The sequence below is a fragment of the Podarcis liolepis genome (genome assembly GCF_965112155.1).
Source record: "Podarcis liolepis genome assembly, chromosome: 1".
Lineage (NCBI taxonomy): Eukaryota > Metazoa > Chordata > Lepidosauria > Squamata > Lacertidae > Podarcis > Podarcis liolepis.
Genome location: NC_139554.1, coordinates 121734418 through 121755980, shown reverse-complemented (window position 1 = coordinate 121755980; position 21563 = coordinate 121734418). Strand labels below are relative to the sequence as shown.

At 43.1% G+C, this 21563-nt stretch overlaps 2 long non-coding RNA genes across 4 annotated transcripts in view; both read right to left on the bottom strand.

Moving 5' to 3' along the window:
- Positions 1-21190, bottom strand: part of LOC310691175 — a 471343-nt gene extending 450153 nt beyond the window's left edge. The window contains exons 1-3 of one of the 3 annotated variants that reach the window (XR_014518371.1): positions 20171-21190; positions 19450-19626; positions 15863-17976 (exon numbers count right to left, since the gene is read on the bottom strand). This is a non-coding gene — a long non-coding RNA (uncharacterized lncRNA). Of the gene's footprint in view, positions 1-15862; positions 17977-19449; positions 19627-20170 lie in introns of those variants that run through there. The other 2 variants (XR_014518369.1, XR_014518370.1) reach the window with 2 other exon arrangements.
- LOC310691307 lies at positions 8326-15511 on the bottom strand. The gene is made up of 3 exons (XR_014518458.1): positions 14870-15511; positions 14543-14763; positions 8326-8474 (listed from the first exon to the last, which is right to left on the bottom strand). It is a non-coding gene; the product is annotated as an uncharacterized lncRNA (long non-coding RNA).
- Positions 21191-21563: the final 373 nt, after the last annotated feature.

Here is a 21563-nt window from a genome sequence, read left to right as displayed (position 1 = left end):
TCTACGTTGTGTTGCTCTGGTAAAAATACATTCACTTCCTTCCCTGCAAGAAGAAAACCTTTTTCAATTGAGAGAGTAATATAAGTTGAAATGTCCGCATTAAACACTAGGAAAAATAATAATCCCACCATTCAAGATAATAATAAAAAGTTGTCACATAGCAAATTACTCTTGGCTACCGCTTAATTTTCCACAACATTCAAAAATGAAAGGGTGATTAATACCAAGCCTTCAGATTGCCCTTCTTCTATTATCCACATTCAGCCACAATTATGGCAATAAGGAGACAAGGCAAGAAAAAATAAATTACAGCTATTGAAAAACTGAACTGCATGTGGCACAAAATAGCCACAAGATAACAATCTTGGAGCAGAGCGATGGGTCTTGTATAGAGTTAAGCTGTAATTGAGACATGTAAAATTATCTGAATTAAAAGTAGCAACGCCAACATTTTCTCGTGAATCGTGCAGGCAAAGTAGCAACATCTGTGGAAGGCCTGAGGGGAGCTGTGGCCCTCCAGATATTACTGGACCTTCATTTCCCTTCATCCCTGCCCATTGGTGGTGTTGGCAGCGACGACTGAGATGGCATGACAGGCTCTAATCATCCTCTACACCCTGCCCCTAGGCACACACAGCTACATGCCCCAGGTGCCAGCAAACCATATTACACCACTGGCCAGGTCCATTCTCATGGAAAGAAGAGGGGCAGGGTTGGTGGGAGGACTTCCTTCCCCTAGAAGTGGCTGGGCTACTTGCATCTGAAGCTGCTTCCTTGTAAGGAGCAATATCTGTGAAGCACCTAAATCAAAGTGCAATAAAATGATGATGAAGACATTGAAAGCCCTAAACCGCCTCAGCTCAGTATACCTGAAGGAGCGTCTCCACCTCCGTCATTCAGCCCAGACACTGAGGTCCAGCTCCGAGGGCCTTTTGGCGGTTCCCTCACTGCGAGAAGTGAGGTTACAGGGAACCAGGCAGAGGGCCTTCTTGGTAGTGGCGCCCGTCCTGTGGAACGCCCTCCTATCAGATGTCAAGGAAATAAACAACTACCTGACTTTTAGAAAACATCTGAAGGCAGCCCTGTTTAGGGAAGTTTTTAATGGCTGATGTTTTATGGTGTTTTTAATGTTCTGTTGGGAGCCGCCCAGAGTGGCTGGGGAAATCATCGTCATCTACAATACTGTCTTATTTATTTTATAGTACAGTACATTGATTATTGCTTTCATTTTATGGATCAATGGTCTCGTCAGAGAATAAAATTCATGTTAAATTGCTGTTCTAGGGGTTGTTTTTAAAAGTCTGGAACGGATTAATTCATTTTGCATTACTTTCTATGGGAAAGCACGCCTTGGTTTTGGAATGGACTTCTGGAAAGGATTACGTTTGAGAACAAGGTACCACTGTACATGTATGAAAGCATCCACTACTAACATTAGCAACCTGTCCAATGCCCTGAAGCCCTCTGCACATGTTAGTCAAAGCTTAATGTAGCAGACAGACATTTGGGGAGCTGTCAGGACTACTCACAGATTCTGTTAAATCCCAGCTCCAATACACCTGGAACTCCACCTCTGAAATTGTCAGGGACTGGACTGAGGAGGAATGGTGTGGGCCATCCCCCCCTTCTCCTGAACCTTCCCGAGGACAGGAGGACAGCATAGATTTAGAACAGTGGTTTGCAGAAGGGCATAGTTCAGAAGCTGCAGAGGGGAGAACCTTGGAAATATTGGAAGAGGAACAGCAGGAAGAAGAAGCACCGGGAGAGAGACAGCTGACAGACTCAGTGTCTTTGGAAAGCATTCCTGACCCCGCTTCCCAAAACTAGGCAGGAATTGAGGGTGGTAGAACAGAAAGCTCAGCGACAGAAAGCTCAGATTAGCTGACGTAGGGGTGACGTGGATTAGTAGAGATGGAGGGGCTGGGGCTTTGCTTGGAGCAATAAAATTTCTAGAGAGAGGTGCATTCCTTTGTGATTATTGAATAAACTAATTGGTGGTAAGGGCCGCAGGTGGTGCTGTGGGTTAAACCACAGAGCCGAGGACTTGCCACCCAGAAGGTTGGCATTTCGAATCTCCATGATGGGGTGAGCTCCCGTTGCTCGGTCCCTGCTCCTGCCCACCTAGCAGTTCGAAAGCACGTCAAAGTACAAGTAGATAAATAGGTACTGCTCTGGCAGGAAGGTAAACAGCATTTCCGTGTGTTGCTCTGGTTCGCCAGAAGCGGCTTAGTCATGCTGGCCACATGACCCGGATGCTGTACGCTGGCTCCCTTGGCCAATGAAGTGAGATGAGCGCTGCAACCCCAGAGTCGGCCACAACTGGGCCTAGTGGTCAGGGGTCCTTTTACTTTTTAATTGGTAAGAACTCTCCTTTTCTTTTATCTGCATCTTTTATTGCCACCGGGGGAGGGATCTGATTCCCCGAGTCTGACATTAATCCACATTCATTAGGAGCATGTGGCTCAAAATAGGATCTAGTATGGCTGTTTTCTATGGCACAAAACATAACAAAGATCGAGAAGACTGACACAGGAACATAGAAACAGAGAAACTAGGAGCATTTTCTAGTCCTACCTGTAGACAACATGCAACATAGATACTTTACCTTTGAGCTATGGTCTGTATAGAAGTTACACACATAGATGAAGCATAACTGTTTCATGTATACTTTAGCACTGAGAAATTTCAGTCTTGTGTAATAGCAGAAGTCATTCCATAGCAAATTTGCACTCCCAGAGTGGTAGCAAATGTGCACACAACCTGTTCTTGAGACGGAGCAGAGTCTTGTTGGAAAATCAACATGCTGATTTGATTCAGTGAAAGAAAATAAATAAATACCACCCCCCCACACACACACTTGCTAACAATCAGGCTCAATAGTGATCCCAAAAGGGAACATATCACGATGTATAAACTGTGAACTCTTTTTTAAAAATATGTTTTTAATTAAAAAATGTCACTTACGAGATGCCAGCTGGTGAATATTGTTTTGCTGATGTATGACATCCTCTCTGACACCCACAGCATGGTATTTCCTTGCCAAACTGTATGCCAGGCTCCCATAATGCCAATCGCTCAAAAGTTGACATTTCCGAAAAATGGTGGACACCAACCAGGAGGCTTGGAAAAGCTGTTCAACTTTGCCGTTTTCAACAGAAAATAGTGTTCCGCATCATGGGAGCCTATACTGTAATTGTGCCGAAAGACAAATAAAATCCATCTCTATTAAATGCTACTTATTTAAATGCTATTTTACTAATTTGGAATGCTGTGTAGCCCTTGGCAGGTATTCTGTATGGGTATATTCCAGACCGACTCCAGGATGGTGGGGTTCATTGGCAGTGTGTGATCTGATGAATCCCAAGCAGCCATGACTGTGGTCAGCATTGTGTTTTCCCCAAAATATGGTGCTCCAGAAGTTCAATTGTCGCATGGCATTGTGAGTAAAAACAACACACATGACAAAGCATGATTGCTGTCATGTTTTGAAGTCAGCACCTGGTTTTGTTTTGTTTTGTTTACCCACAATGTAATGGATTGACAAAACATCCAGGGCATTGCATTTTGGAAAAACTAAGATGTTGGCCACAGCTGTGTTTATGGGGAACCCAGAACAAACACCCTGGAAGAGATCATCATTGGCAGTGGATCCTGGCAGACCTGACACCACGGGCCCCAAAACTCATCGTGACCCCTCCCAGGCCCAGCCTGCTACCCACTTACTCATCGCAGGCACTGGCGGAGGAATGAGGGGAGGGGGGAGCGGGGAGCGCACCACCCCCAGCACCATCAAGGAGGGGGGTACCATAGTGGGGCCCCCCTGGACATGCACTGTGCACCCCCCCCCCGCTGTGTGACACATGCCATGACCCCACAGCCCCCACAGACGGCACACCACACCCCATCAGACAGCATACCATGCCCCCGGGCGCACGTCATGCCCCCACAGGCAATGTGCCACACCCCCAGGGCGCACACCACCCGGGACGCCATGCCACCCGGGACGCACGCCAGCCACGCTCCTGCCTGCTCTCTGCCCCTGGTGCCAGAGCATGCAGCTTCACCATTGATTGCAGAGTCCAGTTCCCATCGGCAGCTGCTGGCTAGCCATTCACCTCCACCTTCCAGCTTCCTATTTCCTGTCGGCTCTGAGACAGGGCCAAGGGGATGCTTCTTCTCAGAGAATAATTCTGGGTGAGGAGGCCGGGCATTGACATGCACTGCTACGGGAATGGCAGATGAAGGTGATAGACTATATGGAATTGGCAGAAATGACTGGCAGAATCCGGGACCAGGAAGAAGAGTTGGTGGAAGAAGATTGGAAGAAATTTAAAGATTACTTACAGAAATATTGTAAAATTAATGAATGTTAGAATGATGTTGGATAGAAATTAAGTAGAAATTAAGAAATTAAGAATATGAAACAAAGGTCTATAAATGGGTAAAAGCTTAATGGTAAGGATTTGCTGAACTAATAAATTTAAGTGGAATACAAAAAAGGGAGGTATGAGGAGGTCCGGGGAAATAAGCTTAAGGAAAATAAGAAACGGAAAATTAATGTGTTTTTAACTGTTTTTATTTTGCATTTTTCTCTTTATTTTTCCATTTTTATTGTAATGTATGAAAAAATCTTAATAAATATCTTATTAAAAAAAAAGACATGCACTGCTACGGATTGCCACAGCAGTGAGAAAGCCTTTTAAAACTTCTAAATCCTAATTTAGAATTCTAAACCCTAAATTAGAATTTAGGTTTGAGCAGTGCTATTTTTCTAGAAAAAGAGGTGCCATATCTCACCATGAACACCTTCCTTGTTCTCTTATAATGACAATGGCGCCCACCAGAGAGGTGCCAGAACTGAGTTCTGCCGAGTTCTGGCTGGAGGGGGGGGGGAAGCCCTGCGTTTAAGAATGTGGATCAGATCCTCTGACATAACCCATGTCTTGTTTTCTAGTACGAGTAAAATGTAATTTGATGGTAAAATCCCTTTGCTGACATACTTGTAGACTTGGGTCCATCAGCTTATAGCAATTTCATCTAAGTAACAGGTATAGACAATGCTATTCTTCCTCGGGGGATGGGGAAAGGTGTGGGCACTGCATACCCTTGAGTACCACCAGAAAAACGCCGGTAGCGCTGTGGTCTAAGCCACAGAGCCTAGGGCTTGCCGATCAGAAGGTCGGCAGTTCGAATCCACGCGACGGGGTGAGCTCCTGCTGCTTGGTCTCAGCTCCTGCCAACCTAGCAGTTCAAAAGCGTGTCAAGTGCAAGTAGATAAATAGGTACCGCTCTGGTGGGAAGGTAAACGGCGTTTCCGTGTGCTGCTCTGGTTCGCCAGAAGCGGCTTAGTCATGCTGGCCACATGACCCGGAAGCTGTACACCGGCTCCCTCGGCCAATAAAGCGAGATGAGCACCGCAACCCCAGAGTCGTCCGCGACTGGATTTAATGGTCAGGGGTCCCTTTACCCTTTACCTTTATAGAAATGGCTTGGGGAGGGCCACATACTATGGAAGCATAGTTAAGGATATGAGTGGACAGTTTTCACTGCACGCATGGTCCCCCAAACTTTGAAAGTGGATTCTAGTTATGAAGACGCTATCCAGAAACTACAAGAGAGCTTGGTCAGTGAATTAGCTGATATGTTTCTGCCCTTCCATCTAGCCTCGATCCCTTTTAAGGAGATTTGGAACATTTGGTCTCCATGCAGCTCATTAAGTTTCCTTCAGCTTCTCTCTCTATTGAACTCCTTTTCAAATCCCTGATGGCCAAGATGGCACCGTTTTGTTGCATCTACCCCCAATTAATCTGACGCCTCCTTTTTTCTATCTTTTTCAGGGGTCTGCCCTCACTAGCCCACGGGGTCCGCAAAAGGTCTTCACCCTGTTACAAGCCTTTAACCGGCTTGCCAATAGGAATAAATGAATCTGACAAGATGTTAAGGTTGCATTGCTAAATGGGAGAACAGGAGCCGTTTGTGAAAATGGATCTCTGCAAAAACAGACCAGAGGCTAGTTGAGTAACAAAGACTCGTGGATTTTATCAGACTTGACACCCGCAAAACAATTTAATTATCTATCTTGTATATAAATAGTACATAGGTTAGCCAACATGGGGAACTCCAGATGTTAGGTAAAGGGTAAAGGGACCCCTGGCAGTTACGTCCAGTCGTGAACGACTCTGGGGTTGCGGCGCTCATCTCACTTTACAGGCTGAGGGAGACGGCGTTTGTCCGCTCCACAGACAGTTTTTCCGGGTCATGTGGCCAGCATGACTAAGCCGCTTCTGGTGCAATAGAACCCCGACACCAGACCAACACATGGAAACCACTCTGTTTACCTTCCCGCCGGAGTGGTACCTATTTATCTACTTGCGCTTTGAGGTGCTTTCCAACTGCTAGGTTGGCAGGAGCAGGGACCGAGTAATGGGAGCTCACCCTGTCGTGGGGATTTGAACTACCAACCTTTCGATCGGCAAGCCCAAGGCTCAGTGGTTTAGACCACAGCGCCACCCACATCCCTACTCCAGCTGTTAGTAGACTACAATTCCCATCATCCCTGAACCTTGCCCTTGCTGGTTGAGGAAGATGGGAATGGAATTACAGCATCTAGAAGGCACCTTGTTGGTTACCTATTGTATAGTGCAGGCAAGTCCAACACATAAGAGGTTGTGATCTACTCCCAGTATAAAATAACTGGCAGTGATCTACACATTGTCATTGGAGGGAGGAGGTACATGTGGGGTTTTTTTGGGGGGGGGGGCGGCCAGAGTTGTTGAGCTTTTTTGGGTGGATAGGGGAAACAGAGTGGTTGAGCTTTTTCTTGGGGGAGATAAACAAGAAACGATCACCATAAAGTACAGCACTGGTAATTGCACACAGCGCTACATCCAATATTACTTTCGCTTTCCATGTTCCACAACTCTCACTGTTGCCACGGTGCTGAATGAGAGAACAAGCGCTGGGGAAGCGAGGTGGGAACAATACTAGCCCACGATTGGCCAGGATCACCCAGGCGATCTACCTGTCGATCACGGTCAACCGGTTGGACACCGCTGGTATAGTGGAAAGAGCAGGGATGAGGGACCTAGATGCCCCTCCATATATTGTTGGACTAGGGGCTCATCCACACCAATTGCTCTGCCAATTTCCCTAGGGGTAATTCATCGTTTAGCGCTGAATTGGAGCAAATGGAAATTGGGTTTTCCGCAAAATGCCGTTTGTTCTGATTTTCGATAGAGCAGATTTTCCAGGAGAAAGTGGTGGGACAAAGGCAAAATCTCTTGGAAAGCACGAGACAAGCAGAAAACGACTCAGCTTCATGCTTTCAAGGCGTGAGAAAAGCAGACGTATGGACAAGTCCTGTCTCCCATCAACCCTGACCATTGGCCATACTGGCTAAGGCTGGTGGCACTCGCCCTGTGGAATGCCCAAAAATCAGATGTCAAGGAGATATATAATTATACAGCTTTTAGAAGACATCTGAAGGCAGCCCTTTATAGGGAGGTTTTTAATGTTTGGCATTTTAGCGTGCTTTTATATTGGTTGGAAGCCTCCCCAAGTGGCTGGGGCAGCCCAGTCAGATAGGCAGAGTACAAGTAATAAAATTATTATTATTATTATTATTATTATTAAGTCACTAGGGTCTGCCTTACAACCAAGAAAGAAAACCTCATCAAACTGCTACTCTTGCTCCAGTGATGGGGGGTTTTTTTTGGCGGGGGGGGGTTACAATTTGGCAACTTAATGCATGTGAGTACATTGCTATCCTTGAAAGATTCCATCAACGGTAGCACTGAAAATTTTTACACATCACTTGAGAAGACGGGTGAACTAAGGGCAGTGTATTGGAAGAAACAAAGATCACCAGTGTCGAAGCTATGATTCTTCAACATCAACATCGTTGGACTGGTCATGTTGTGAGGATGCCTGATCACCGTCTTCCAAGGCAGCTACTCTATTCCGAACTTAAAATGGAAAGCGTAATGCTGGTGGTCAACAAAAGAGGTTTAAAGACTCTCTCAAGGCAAATCTTTTTTAAAAAAGGTAATATAAGCACCAACAACTGGGAAACACTGGCCTGAGAGTGCTCCAATTGGAGAGCAGCCTTTACCAAAGATGTCATAGGCTTTGAAGACGCTCAAACTCAGGATGAAAGGGAGAAACATGCAAAGAGGAAGGCATGCTTGGCAAACCCTCACTATGATCAACTCCTACCTAGAAACCTATGTCCCCACTGTGGAAGGATGTGTGGATCCGGAATTGGCCTCCGCGGTCACTTACAGACTCACTGTTAAAACCGTGTTTATGGAAGACAATCTTACTCGGTTACAAGTGATCGCCAAAGAAGAACAGACAATGTCATTTTCAGAATTTATTTCATGGAGAAGGCAGCAGCACTGTTTGTATCTAGTCGAGGATGCTGGTGAATAAGAGGTCAGCCGCCAGCTGCACTGTTAACTCTGGAAACTGGCACTCTAAATAGCAAAGCACAAAGATCATCAATTCAACACAGTGTTATAATACTGAGCTCAGCATTTTGCTTCATCAACAGCTCCCCTCCCCGGCACAGCACCTTTTTTTCTCTTCTGGTTTATGACTGAATTCTAGTACATGAACAACCCATTAAGCTCCAACACCTGCAGTGCCTTTATCTGAAGAACACTTCATCATGTAATGCGCCACATGTATAATAGCATTGTGGTGGCGCTAAAGGAAAGAATAGTGCCAGTGAATTTATTTAAGGTCGGGAAAACAAAGTGGCTGGGCTGTGCGATTTCCGCACCCTTGACTACAACCTTAGAAATCAATCAGCATTTCTACTCTTTATGCAAATTTTTATTAATCATGAATAGGACGAGGGACCAACCTTACACTGCGTGTGACTTGCAATACAGTGTTGTCTTGCTGTAGGAAGATGGCATAATATTATAGCTAAGGGCAATGAGCAAGGAAACCTCCCGTTCAAGTTTCTCCTCTGGAATGGACTTGTTTGGTGGTTATAGGAAAGCCTCTCACTTCGTCCCTCTCCCATTTACCTGCCTTACAGGGTTGTTGTTACTGACAGGGCTGTCTTAACCATAGATGCTAGGGGTGCAGGGGCGCCAGGTCGAGAGTCCGGGGTCGAGATTTGGAGTCCAGGGATTGGGAATAGCCAACAGCTGCTGCCTAGAGGAGAAGAGCCCATCAGAGTACCGCAGCTCTTCTGCTGTAGGCGAGCTCCGCCCTCCTGTGCACCTGGGATTGGCGGGCCTGTTGAATGGTTTCTTGAAATGTAAAGGTTCATCATTGTTCCACTCCATGTGTATGTCTTTAAGGGGCCAGAGCAAGGGCCAGAGCAAGATAACGAGACCCAGCTTTACAGCTGTGTAACATAGCAGGTGCTGCTGAGTTGTATTTGATTAAGGTGTGTCAGCATTTGGGTAGAGTATATAAGGAGCAGCATCTAGCTCTCCCATTACCCTGGGGAATGGGTTGGTGGTTGGGTCTGATTTGTTTGTTAATATATTTAGTGTAAATGGAGTTTTTGTTTTTCTTATTAAAACCTTCTTTAAGTTATTTTTGAGTCCCTTCTTTTTAATGCATGGTCTCCCCAGCAAGCTCTCTGCAGCGCTACCATACTGCAAAAAGCCAACATCTTTGGTTATGGGCCCAGCTGCTGAGTGGATGACTGCATATTTTTGGACTCTGAGAAAGGTTTGAAAACTCCTTCTCCTGTTAGCGTAGTTTTTGTGGGTCTGGAAGAGTTCCAGAATGGTTGACCGGGTTCCTGAAGCTGAGAAGGCTCTGGTCTTCCCACAGCTAACAGATGAGAACTATAGTTTATGGTCTTTTCGGGTGGAGGCGCTTTTGACCTCTAGAGAAGTATGGACCTATGTAACTGATGACCCTCCTGACCCTGTAACTAATGCTTGGTCGAAAGGAGATGCAAAAGCCAGGGCGATAATTAATTTGGCAGTCAGCGACCAGCAAGTAGTCTATATAAGAAATAAGAAAACTGCCAAAGAAATGTGGGACAGTCTTGCAGCAGTGCATGTTAGAAAAGAGTCAGCGTCTGCATTGATGTTTTTCAAGCAGTTGTACCAGACGAAGTTGCAGCCTGGTGGTGATTTGGCAGCACACTTGAGACGTCTGGAGGCAATACGCGGCGAGTTAATTCGAAGGGACATGGAGATACCTGATATTCAGTATGTTTTTATCATCCTTTGTTCCCTTAATGAGGACTTTGATGGTATAGCTAGCCAAATATCTGCCGTTCCACCAGCACAATTAACTGTGGAAGGGGTAATGGCAAGATTAATGGGCGAGTTGGATAGAAGGGAGGCTTGTGCCATAAGCACTCCTGTTTCCAGAAAGAATGAGGAACACCATATGCAAACCTGTGGTGATACAACTGCATTTAAAGCTGCAAAGCGTTGTTGGTTCTGCAATAAGCAAGGACATTTTGCAAGGGACTGCAGATCCAAAAGAAAGCAAAGTACTCCCAAGCCTGTTTCTGTTCGTCAATCACGGTCGTCAGCCCAGCAGTCAGCATCGTACCGTAGAGACAGAAACGAGCCGCGAGCTTTTCACGCTCGGACTAAAGATCGTAAAAGAATTAAAGGTGCCAAGTGGAAGTCTTTTGTTGTCGACTCAGGAGCATCGCAGCATATCTGCAATGATCGAAGCTTGTTTATTTCTTTCGAAGAGGAAACTGGTAATGTACATTTAGCCAATTCACAAGTCTTGCAGTCGCTTGGCAGGGGTACTGTTAAACTTGACTCTTTAAACATTACAATAGCGAACTGCATTTACTGCCCGTCAGTGGACAATTTATTATCAGTAAGGTGCTTTGCTCGTCAAGGCATAACTGTGCGTTTCTTAAAGTCTATGTGTGAGTTTTTCGAGGGGAACAAACGTCTATTGTATGCCCGGGAATCTGATGGTTTATATAGACTGTATTTTCGCACCTACTCCCAATCGCCTATAAATTGCAGAGCAGCACAGTCAAGCCAGGGGTTGAGGAATGTAAGACCACATTCTGGGTGTATCCACGTGGCGCACAGAATTCTGGGACACCTGAATTTTGCTGATGTAATTAAGACAAAGAATATTGTCAATGGCCTCAACTTAAAACCATGCAAATTCTTTATGCAATGTCTATCCTGTTGCAAGAATAAGATTAAGGTTGCACACAAGGGTAGGTGCTCAGATAGGAAAGTAACTGAGGCATTTGAGCGTGTACATTGTGATTTAGTTGGGCCACTCCCACCATCATTAGGAGGTTCAAAATACTGGCTTACCCTGATAGACCAGTATAGTAGATATTGTTGGACTTATGCAATAGCTGAGAAGTCCCAAGCATTTGAGAAGTACAAGGTTTTTTGCAACTGGGTAAAAACGCACTTTAACAAACCTATTAAGAACCTGTTTTCTGACCGGGGCGGGGAATTTGTTTCTGAGGATTTTGAGAAATTCCTGGAAGCGCAGGGGACTACTCATGAGTTATCTTGCCCCCGAAGTCCCTGGCAAAATGGGCTTGTTGAAGTTGTGCAGCGTGACTTGCAGGCAGGGGTTAAAACTTATCTGCACGATGCTAATCTGCCCAAAGCGTTTTGGGCTGAAGCACTCAATGCGTTTTGTTATGTTAGAAATCGCAGTTATCATTCTGGTTTAGATGTCACCCCCTATGAGAAGTTGTTTAAAAAACGCCCTAATCTGAAATACCTACGCATTTGGGGTTCAGATGTAATTATGCATTATCCTGCTAAGCAGAAATTGGGTGAGCGTAGTGTCCAGGGAAAATTAATGGGCTACCAGCAGGGGGCTTACAGAATTTACATACCAGCAACTGGCAAATTTCATATTACCAGAAGCATGATACAAACTGTAAATTGGAATGGGGTTGCTGTTTTCCAAGATGCTAATGGTATAAATGATACTAAGGAAGAAGAGGAAGAAGCAGCAGCAGCAGCAGGAGGAAATGGTGCTTCTGAATTAATGGAAAAAGACAAAAAGCCTGTTGGATCTGATAACTTGTTTGAGGATTTAAAGTCACAGGCACCTGAGGGGAGGTTAGATTCTCTTGAGTTTTCTGACCGTGAGCTTAGCCTACAGGCACCTCTTCAGTCTGACAATGATTATTTACAACCTGAAACTAGTAGTTCACTTAGTCCCATTAAGTCTGAGGAGTCTGACTCTCCTTCCGGACTGAGACGTTCAGATAGAAAGAGGCAGAAACCACAAAGATTTGCAGATGAACATTTTAATACTGTGTATGCCAATAAGGTGGTTTTTGAGCCAAAAAGCTACAGTGATGTTCAGAATTTACCTATGCACCAAGCTGTAAATTGGTATAAAGCTATGAACTCTGAGATAGCTTCTTTAAAAGAGCATAACACTTGGTCTCTTGTACCACAAACCCCAGATATGAGACTTATTGATTCAAAATGGGTTTATAGAGTTAAAATGAATGACAAAAATGAAGTTGTAAGGTACAAGGCAAGACTAGTTGCTAAGGGTTTTCAACAAATTCCAGGAGAAGATTATGATTTGTGTTATTCACCAAGTGTAAAATATGAAACAGTTAAGCTTTTGTTAAAAGATGCATCACAACGTGGACATTCTGTTTATCACCTAGATATAAAAACTGCATATTTGTTTGCAGATTTAAAAGAACAAATTTTTATGCGTGTCCCTGAAGGCATAGACGCTGCTGAAGGTTTGGTATGCAAATTAAATAAATCCCTTTATGGTCTGCACCAAAGTGGAAGGAATTGGCACCAAACTTTAGCAAAAGAATTGCTAGATATTGGTTTTTCACAAGGAAAGGCAGACAATTGTGTGTTTATAAAGGAAAGGGCAAACTCTGTAACAAAAATATGTGTGTATGTAGATGACGTGTTAATTTCTACAAAAACTAAACAGGAATATGAACAGGTAGTTTCACAGTTACAGAAGAAATTTGATGTGGTGGAATTAGGCATAGCTAAAAATTACTTATCCATGCAAATTGAGAAAGGCAAAAATGGATCTTTTCTGGTTCATCAAACTGCAAAAATTGATGATCTAGTTGAAATGCTACGTTTAGAAAATGCAAATGGGAAGGAAACACCTATGGTGTGTGGTTTCACCTTTACAGGTGAAGATAAGCCATTTCCTAACAAAACTTTGTATCGTTCTGCTATAGGCAAGCTAAATTGCATTCAAAGAATCTCAAGACCAGATATAACTTATGCTTTTCACTTTCTAGCAAAATTTGTGGAAAAGCCCACTACACAATGTTTCTCTGCTCTTAAGAGAGTGGTAATGTACCTTAAACATACCAAACATTATAGGTTGCAGTTTACAAGAAGTATTGATAAAGGTTTTGAAATTTTCTGCGATGCATCTCATGCAGTGGAACAAAATAATTGCAGGGGTGTGTCTGGTATGGTGTTTTGTTATAACGGTTGTCCATTTGAATGGAAGTCCCAGACACAAACCATTATTTGTCTCTCCACAACAGAGAGTGAATTATGTGCATGCGTTCAGGCCACTCGTGATGTAGAATGGTATCTGCAAGTATTTGCAGACCTACAGATGCAAGTAACACTACCAGTAAAAGTTTACCTTGATTCCCAGAGTGGACTTGCTATCCTGTGTTCAGAGACCAATACGCAGCGCACCAGAGCCTTAAGATTACGTTTAGAATTTGTAAAGAAACTAATTGCTGATGAAATGGTTGTATTTAAATATGTTCCAGGTGACAATCAAATTGCGGACATTTTTACTAAAGCACTTCCAAAGGTTACACATGAAAAACATGTACAAAGTATGCTTTATGTTTTTGTTCCACAATGATGAACCGCAGGGGAAATGTTGAATGGTTTCTTGAAATGTAAAGGTTCATCATTGTTCCACTCCATGTGTATGTCTTTAAGGGGCCAGAGCAAGGGCCAGAGCAAGATAACGAGACCCAGCTTTACAGCTGTGTAACATAGCAGGTGCTGCTGAGTTGTATTTGATTAAGGTGTGTCAGCATTTGGGTAGAGTATATAAGGAGCAGCATCTAGCTCTCCCATTACCCTGGGGAATGGGTTGGTGGTTGGGTCTGATTTGTTTGTTAATATATTTAGTGTAAATGGAGTTTTTGTTTTTCTTATTAAAACCTTCTTTAAGTTATTTTTGAGTCCCTTCTTTTTAATGCATGGTCTCCCCAGCAAGCTCTCTGCAGCGCTACCATACTGCAAAAAGCCAACAGGGCCGTCGAAAGGCCTGCCCAGCACATGTTGCTCACATGAGCTTTAGGCTCAACTGTTGTTGCGCTGGGCTCTGCTTGCCCACCTCACTCCCAGGCACTCGGCCCTGGCCTTGCTCTGCTGCCACCACTGCCGCCTCGGGCTCCTGTGTTGTAACTGAGGTGGCCAACAACTTTGGGGTCCCCCCCTAAAAAATGGGCAACAACTCTGGGTAACTGGGGGGGGAGGGCGCCAGACGGATCTTTGCACCCCAGCACCGCATATGCTTAAGACGGCCTTGGTTACTGAGATCATCGTTCTGGGCCTGGAACATCCAAAACTGTTACCTCAATAATGGTTTTCACGCATGCCCTCATGAATTCTGCACAAATGTTCCATAGATGAAGTGGAAGCAATGTCTAAATGCCATTCATTCTTGATGCACAGTGCAGGTGTGCAATTCCAGAAAAATGATCCAAAGGTACAGGACAAGGTCATTTTGCTGAACCTAAGCAGATCCGGGTGTGGTCACTGCTTGGAGAACACCAGAGAATCATCTGTATTTTGTCTTAAAATAAGAACAGAAGACTGTATATGAAATATATCCGTATCAGTATTGATAAGACATTTCATGAACATTTCCACTGATGTTCCTATGACATAGGCAAAGTTACCATGTTCATATTGGGGTTGGATGGGCCAGAGTATTTCCTTTCTATATCAATTTTGCATGTCTTCATAAGTTTGTCCTAACAGATATCTGCACTGATCTGCAAGAAAATTCATACACAATTACAATTTTTCTCAGAACGTTTTCTACTTTTTTTATCCTAGAAAACTCACTGCTGGAAATGTCAGGGAAAAGAGGGCACTTTTTATCATATGTGGTGGAATGGTAAAAAATATAAGTATGGGAAATGATATATAATGAATTTTTAAAAATGTTTAAAATAACTTTTGTCAAAAGACCAGAAACCTTTCTCTTAGGAATTTTAGGTGCAGATATACCGAAGAATTTGAGAAGACTGTTCATGTACGTGACTACAGCTGCAAGGATGTTGCTTGCCCAGTGATGGAAAAAGGAGAATATGCCAACAAAGGCGGATTGGCAAATGAAACTACTTGCTTATGCAGAGATGGCTAGACTGACTGGGAAAATCAGAAATCAGGAGGATCAAAACTTCAATAGAGAATGGGACAAATATAAATTGTATTTAAAAGAACACTGTAAACACTTGAACTCTCTGGCAGGCTTTGAATAACTCTTGCAACGTTACAAAGACTTTGGACATATTGGAGGACTGTCATTTGGATGAACTATACAGTGGTGCCTCGCAAGACGAAAAGAATCCGTTCTGTGATTCTCTTCATCTAGCGGTTTTTTTGTCTTGCGAAGCAAGCCCATTGACGGATTAGCGGATTAGCGCTATTAGTGCTATTAGCGGCTTTTAGCGGCTTATCTGCTGATTGGATCAGCTGATAAACGGCTTAGCAGCTTAGAAAAAGGGGGGGAGGGGAAAAAACCCGCAGGAACTCGCAAGACATTGTCGTCTTGCGAAGCAAGCCCATAGGAAATTCGTTTTGCGAAGCACCTCCAAAACGGAAAACTCTTTCGTCTAGCGAGTTTTCCGTCTTGCGTGGCATTCGTCTTGCGGGGCACCACTGTAATATGCAGTTGACTAAGATATTTAAAGGACCTGAGGAGGGAAGTCCTAAGATTTGGAAGAATCTTGTTTTAGGTTTAATATTTTTAAAAAAAGTTACTTGTGTGATTTATTTTGTAAAACCAATAAAAATTATTTTAAAAATAAATAAATAGAAAACTCACTTGAAGCACAGGTCTGCATGACCTACCAAACAAAATACAACATATAGGTCATACTCTTGACCCCACCCTAGATTTTGCAGTCGTAAAATGGTTTGGGGAGGGCAGCGGGTTTATTAAACCAATGGTGGGCCCCCTGTCATACTTGGTAGGCTGTGATGGCTCAGTAGAGGGAAAGTTGTACAGTTGTACATAATAATTCAATGCTGAACAGATGCAAAACACAGAAATGAAGCCAAATCTACTTTACTGAAGTAGCTCCAGGTTGCATAAGCAAGTAAGGTCCAAAATGTTGCATATCTTCCTCTAGATAAATACATCCTGTAGTCAGAGCCACTAGTGCAAACCTGGTTATCTCCCATGTTGAATCAATGAAAACTACAGATTTTCCACTGAGCAAGTATACAATTTTCCATGTGTCCTGTCTAATTAAGCAGAAACGTACTGGAACCACACGATTCCTGCCCCTCGAGGTTCCTATTCAATTTCCCATACAAACGTGACGAGATTAGAATTGGGTATCAAATAGGTTTATTTAAACACACACACACACACACACAAACCCTGGCTTCATTCTTTCCAAATTTCCTTTGAGTGGCCTCCAGAGAGATGTAGATAGTCTAAATGCTGCATATTAAACTTTAATTACTTATTTCTCTGTTAGGCAAGGGTGATAACTAACATTCAGGAAGAGATCTATGCATCGCAGCGTTTGCAAGCATTCTGCAGCAGCGAGCAAATGAAAAATGACTCGGCAACCTATCACCAATCTCTGTCGGCACCTCCTGCCCCTCTGGCTGAACAGTGGGATGCCAGCTGGTCTTCTATTAACAGTAAATGGAAGATTCTTATTTATTTATAAGTGTCATTAATCTGATAGCTTTGAACGCAATTTGTTTTCCAAAGGAGAGAGCATGGAAGGTTTGCTTGGCACCATCAGGGCAAATAAAATGGATGGTTTATTCGAAACCCCACAATATTTAATCCCTGGTAAATTACGTTGCGGCAAGAGTTTTAAATTTTTGCCATTGCAGCCGTCTTATAAACACAGAAACAAGTGCATATAATGAAGTGTATTCATTGTGTCTCCACATGTAACGAGGTGTGTTGTTTGGAAGCAACAACGATGCGGAGACTGGTGTGGATTAGAAGTGGCCACAATTCGTATTGGTTACAGGCTTCCTTACCAGAGTTTGGTAGGAATCCGAGCACCAATTTTCCACCTGCTGGAAACTTTCATCCACCCTGCACATGTGCTGGGAACTTGCCTGACCCCACAAGCAATATGAGTGTTTTGGAAGCTAACACTAGCCCCTAAGCCTGTGATAGCCCAACACAGGTGGAGAATACTTCAAGGTGATACTTATCAATGACCCACAGATAACAATAATATACCCAAAAACACATTGAAAAACCAGTCTCAAACAAGATAGTCCTGTAGAGAAGATGCTACACAAACATCTATTATGACTGTAATTTGGAAGCCTTGATAAAGATTGCCAATGATTCCAAAAGGAAAGGTGGGTTAATTAAGAAGTTATAAATTTTCTTTGGTAAAGAAATTTTTAACATTTGAAATACATTTTATGCTGTATTCTGGCATAAAGTCCTTCACAGATTTGACTGTGTCCACAAAAATTTCAAAAACCAGGCTCCTTTATATTGTGTCAGGGGAGGGAGATGCTGTTTCTCTCATTGTTTCTTCTTATTCTTCCTCCTCCTCTTCTTCTTCGTCTTCCTCCCCCACTACCAAGAAGGTCCTCTGCCTGGTTCTCTGTAGCTTCACTTCACACAGTGAGGGAACTGCCAGAAGGTCCTTGGAGCTGGACCTTAGTGTCCATGTTGATATACAGAACAACTTTGAATAATCTGAAGAGGAGGCAAAGAAACTGAGTAATCAAGTGGAATCTGTATCTTCAGAGACACAAATCTGTTTTCTCAGATGGAAAAAAGTGACTGCAAAAGAGGAAGAGACAAATTTAGGGTGGAAGCATACTACTGTGTCTTAGATAATCTCCCGTGCTTACACAGAAGCTGCGAATATACAGTGGTGCCTCGCAAGACGAAATTAATTCGTTCCGCGAGTTTTTTCGTCTAGCGAATTTTTCGTCTTGCGAAGCACGGTGTCGGAAATGTTTTGGAAAAGCTTCAAAAATCACCAAAGTCTTCAAAAACCTCAAAAAAGGCTACCACACCGCGTTCTATGAGTTGCTCCTCGAAGTCAAGTCACAACTGTATTAACGGTGTTAAGAAAAAGGAAACAAACTTGCAAGACGTTTTCGTCTTGCGAAGCAGCTCAAAAACCGCAAAACCCTTTCGTCTAGCGAGTGTTTCGTCTTGCGAGGCATTCATCTTGCGGGGCACCACTGTATTTGGATTCCTGGCAGAACTGAACAGTTCGTCCCAAAATGATGGTACACTGGAAAAGGATGCCGAAGCCTTTGTGAGAGCTTACCCAAATGATCTGCAATTTTTTCCGTCCTCTGAACTAAAATGTTTTATTCATTTCTTAGATACTGCAGGGGTGTGTGATGGATCGGAGACTACTGCACATAGCCATTTGAAGATAATTTACAGTAAGGATCTGGTTGAAGCTTCCCCAGATGCTATCATAGCTCTCTGCCTTTATCTAATTCTGCCAATTTTGAATGCTGAAGGAGAAAGGGCATTCTCCAAATTAGTCTTTATTAAAAAAAATAAGTTACATTCCACAAAGCTACAGTCAAGACAGTCATCATTATCTGTTCTATCTATAGATTGGGATCTTCTGAGAGAAATATTTTTTGGTAATCTCATCACTGAATTTGTTGACAAGAAAACTAGGCGGGGAGAAGATGAGATGACTTTTTAAATATTCTGAATGCAGCTTGTCATTTTGTGTAAATATTTTCTTTAACTTTAGTCATAAAAAGTTAATATTCTGATGTCAAATATAGCTGGGTTCCCCCCCCCCCAAGTATTATATATATTTTTCCAGCTGAGGGGGAAATGAAACTGACACAAAGTGCTGTGGGATTTCAGGGTGGGCCCCTCAAATAAGCATTTTGCTCTGGGCCTCTCAGTGTCTTAACAAGACTCCAGTGCCCTATGATGCTCTGTTGACAAAAGACTTCACTTTAGTCCATTGCAATAGAGTCAGCAAACAGTGTCTAGGCCAGGGGCCAGCAAACTTTTTCAGTAGGGGGCTGGTCCACTGTCCCTCAGACCTTGTGGGGGGGCGGACTATATATATTTTTTTTTTTTGGGGGGGGGGAATGAACGAATTCCTATGCCCCACAAATAACCCAGAGATGCATTTTAAATAAAAGGACACATTCTACTCATGTAAAAACATACTAATTCCCAGACCGTCCGCGGGCCGGATTTAGAAGGCGATTGGCCTGGATCTGGCTCCTGGGCCTATCCATGGTCTAGGTTCTTAGCACCAACCCTAACAACTTGGCTCCACTCATCTCCACTTAAATTCAGCCAATTGGACCACCCCTATGAATGCTCTGTACACCAAAGAGCCACCAAAGAGCCAGATCCTCTCCACCTCCATCATCTTCTCTCCCTTGTTTTCTCTTCTTTTTCTTGAACTTTGACCTTCCTTCCTTTGAATCTGGCCTTGGTAATGAGAAGACACCCACATATCAATCTTCTAGGATATGTTTCCATTATTATTATTATTATTATTATTATTATTATTATTATTATTATTATTTTACATAGGAGGTGTGTGTCTAATGCTTCCGCACTCGTTATAATTATGTTTACTTATTGTATTGAAAATTGGTCTGATTTGAACTCATATATATATATATATATATATATATATATGTGCTTTCGTAGATTTTCACGGGTACAGGAATGTAGGTTTTGGTGTCTTCGGGTGTCTTCCCGTGTAAGAGTTGGGGTGTCTAGGCGACGTTTCGACGAGTATATATATATATATATATACACACACCTCATCCATGCAATATGTTTTGAGAACCAGATAGCAGACAGTCTCTGCTGATACATCCCATGGACTGGGATTGTCCAGGAATATAAATGTGGCTTCCTTCAAGCAGTTCCTCTTATTATGGTGACCGATAATCATATTGCCGCAGTTGTGGAAATCACGGCAAAGACCCTTGTAACCTGGTGTAATTCATGAACAAATACATGCCTCAGAAGAGTCAAGATGGAGGAGGTATTTTGAACGTCCGTGTGGCGTTCGTACGGAGCCCCCGGTCGTCTCGTGGACTATTGACCCGTACACCACTAATCTGCTGCCACCAACCAGGCCCTGCCCGGTAAATCACTTAGTCTCAGACACTTAACTCATTCTTAAGTTAACAAAGAAGAGTGTAGTTTATTGCAGACACAAATAAACTTTAACTGCATTCAAAATGTTGTTACTCTTTACCTTCTTAGTCTTATTTTTATCCTGTCTCTAACTCTTCTACCTCCCCTCACACAAAAACCAATTGCACTAACTGTCTCTCTAATTCCAACTGTCTGCCAACTGCTTTCCCAACTGACTTTTCCCAACCAACCAACTAACTAAACCCAACCAACCCAAACTTTGGGCTAAGCTCTTTTATAAACAGGTGGGCTCCGCCTCTGGCTTTTCTATTGGTCTACCTATTAACTCTTTCTCTCCCCCTGTACAGACATTTTAAAAAGAACAGGCAAACGCCACAGTCTAAAGCGGCCCTTAGTGATGGAAATAGTACTTGGTACATATTTATAAGCTACTCTGCTATTCCTAATTCACGAGCCCCAAAGTTGAACGGCAAACAAGTTCTGGGAAACAGTGGGTCAGTTGAAGTCCTGTCAATATGACAAATCTGCCAAATGAGAGATGGGAAGTTTACATCAAAGAGGTAGATCTCATTTATGGTATGTGAGAAATTGTAATGGACGGCTGATGCTTTTCTGTGACTTCTGTCAAGGCATACATGATGTAACAGGGCTGTGACTGAGCCATGGCAAGGGAAGAATTAGTAATCCCAAGGCTTCTGAATATCTAACAGCTAAATGCCTTGCTCTATGGATGCATGTGGCTGGAAGAGATCAGAACTGAAGAGTCGGAAGGGACACCAAGTGTCATCTCATTCAAGTTGCTGCAATGCAGGAATCTAAATATATTTTTAACTAACAATTTCAACAAAACAAATTATCAATCCAATTAATCAATTGCATTATTTGCCCCACCCTTTTTACCTCCCCTCCCATCCCCATCCCTCCCCCACCCCCCAACAAAGACTTCCTTCAGCTCCCCTCTCTGGTTTGTTTACACATATTATTCTCTGCATGTTAAAAATTGTACATATCATTACCTTATTTTTCATATATCCTATTAATAAATTTGTGGATGTTTATTCAAAACCTGCCAAGGAGTCCAAGTCCTTTTGTTATATTTTTAAATAATTTGTAAATAGTTCTCATTCTTCCTTGAAGTCACAGTTGTCCTTCTCACGCAGTTTATGTGTTAATTTTGCCATCTCCGCATAACTCATCAGTTTTTCTTGCCATTGTTCTTTCATTGGGATTTCCTCCTTCTTCCATCCTTGTGT